Source organism: Alosa sapidissima, chromosome 3, assembly GCF_018492685.1.
Source record: "Alosa sapidissima isolate fAloSap1 chromosome 3, fAloSap1.pri, whole genome shotgun sequence".
Classification (NCBI taxonomy): domain Eukaryota; kingdom Metazoa; phylum Chordata; class Actinopteri; order Clupeiformes; family Clupeidae; genus Alosa; species Alosa sapidissima.
Genome location: NC_055959.1, coordinates 16,306,537 through 16,309,036, shown reverse-complemented (window position 1 = coordinate 16,309,036; position 2,500 = coordinate 16,306,537). Strand labels below are relative to the sequence as shown.

General features: G+C 47.1%; 1 protein-coding gene across 1 annotated transcript in view; it reads right to left on the bottom strand.

The window, feature by feature from the left end:
- LOC121704912 (voltage-dependent T-type calcium channel subunit alpha-1I-like) overlaps positions 1 to 2,500 on the bottom strand; it is a 153,635-nt gene that overhangs the window by 102,384 nt on the left and 48,751 nt on the right. The window lies entirely within an intron of this gene.

Genomic DNA, 2,500 nt, shown 5'->3' with positions numbered 1-2,500 from the left:
TTCTCACCCCTCTCTGTGGTCATCTGGTCAGGAGGCTGAGAGGGGAAATTACAGGGTATCAGGACAATGAGGATGAGGATGGCTGAGGGGGATGAAGCTGCCACTCTCCAGCCGTGGTGGCCAAGAGGCAGTTTTGAGGGGGTCCACAAGCTAATGAGTGACCCTCAGTAGACTGTCCACCCCCTGCTCACCCATCCAGGTGACCACCACGCCACCCCACTCCACAGCACACCACTTCTCTCTAGCCATGATCACACGCTTCCTGCATTCAATCGATTCCCTCTCACTCCAATACATACACACACATACCCTCCCACTTACACACACACACACACAGACACACACATATACAGACGCACATGCTACGCCATAAAGGGTTAATTCAGCTGAGTGCAGCCATATGTTGAATGCACTTGATAGGGTTTCTGGGAAAGGGACACTGGGATGCTAGTTCATGTGTGTGTGTGTGTGTGTGTGTGTATGTGTGTGTGTGTACATATTAAAGTAATTGTGGTGATTGGTAATTGTGAGAATTCTGGATATGCTTGTCTCTCCAAATAGCATTTATAGGACCTCAACTACAATAACAATCTCTCGAGTAGGCTGCTATATTTTTACTACGCCACAGACCAAGTTTGTCATGTGTGTCTTATGCATTTGCTTGTGTGTGAGTGTGTGTGTGTGTGTGTGTATGTGTGTGTGTGTGTGTGTGTGTGTGTGTGTGTGTGTGTGTGTGTGTGTGTGTGTGTGTGTGTTTGTCTCCCTGTCTATCTGTGATGACAACCCTATGAAAGCTCTCGTGGTGAGCCTCAGGCAGTGGCAGAGACTGTGCCATTCCTCTGACATGGTCTACACTGACATTCTGTTGCACACCCAGCAGGCTAGAGCTTTCTCTCTCTCCCTATCTCTCTCACTCTCTCACACACGTGTGTGTGTGTGTGTGTGTGTGTGTGTGTGTGTGACTGTGTGTGTTTTATGCTCATGAGTGTGTTAAGTGTTTGCTAATCTCCACTCATTCACCCATCCACACACACTCCAAACTTCTGCTCTATACTCCCACACAAATGAAAATAAACAGCCTCTCACAAACACACACATACACAAACTCTCTCTCTCTCTCTCTCTCTCTCTCTCTCTCTCCTCCCTCTCTCACTCTCACACACACACAGTCAAAACACATCCACACTCTAATACAGAGGACTTAATGGAATCTCCATTACATGAAAAGCAAAGCAAATCATGAGTCCTTGTGAGATGCCTTCTCTGTGATGGAGCCTCTCATCAGCACGCTGGATCTGCCAGAGGGCCAGAAGGCTGGCGTGCTCTCCACAACGCTGAAAAGCCCTGGCAAGCATGTGACGCGCTCTCAAAACATTCAGCACAGAAGTGTCAGTTTGGGGTGCATTTAGTGCAGATGAATCATCGCATGGCAAAACATTCGAGTAAAGTGCCTGATGTCATTAGAGTGCTTCCCCCCCCCTCATACTTCTCTCTTTCTTTCTTGTTCTATTCCTCTCTCCTTCTCTCCTAACTTCTCTCCTTCTCTCCTAACTTCTCTCCTTCTCTCCTAACTTCTCTCCCACTCTGTTTTCCTCCTCTTCAGATTGGTATATTCTGCATTTCTTCCCAGTCTGTTCCTTCCTAGATACAGCATGTCTTTCCTTTTCCTTTCTTTCCACCTCACTTTCTTCCTTCTTCTCCTTTCTTCCTCTCTGCATGTGTGTGTGTGTGGGGTGTTTGTGTGTGTGTGTGTGTGTGTGTGATTATGTGTAAAGTGTGTGTGATTATGTGTAAAGTGTGTGTGTGTGTGTGTGTGTGTGTGTGTGTGTGTGATTATGTGTAAAGTGTGTGTGTGTGTGTGTGTGTGTGTGTGTGTGTGTGATTATGTGTAAAGTGTGTGTGTGTGTGTGTGTGTGTGTGTGTGTGTGTGTGTGTGTTTCTCTCAGTATGAGATTGTGTTGTGTAAATTACATTTGCTGCCCCTAGGGTACTGTGTAGGAGGTGTGTGGCTTGCCATCTCTTGTTGTTAAGAGTGATGTCAGCATCATTAGGGTCACAGACCCCCTTCTCAGTCGGCTGCTCTGATGTCCTACACACCACAATATCTGCAGCCAAACACACTAAAGGACTTGTTAACTACCGTACCTTTCTCTCTCTCTCTCTCTCTCTCTCTCTCTCTCTCTTTGTCCTCTCTTTATCTTTCTCTTTCTCAGAGAGATTATCTGTTCATCTTCTCTCTCTCTCTCTCTCTCTCTCTCTCTCCCTCTCTCCATCAACATCTCCTCCATCATTCATCCTTGCCACTCGGTCAAGGTGACAGATGGCCTGTGTCTCTGCCTCCTACTTCAGCTTTGTCTGAGAAGGGCGAGAGCTGACTGGGAACGGCCTGATCCAACGGTGTCACCATAACCGCCTATAATTCACTCACATCCTTCTCATGGACTCACAGACACAGACACACACACACACACACACACACACACACACACAAGGGGAAGAT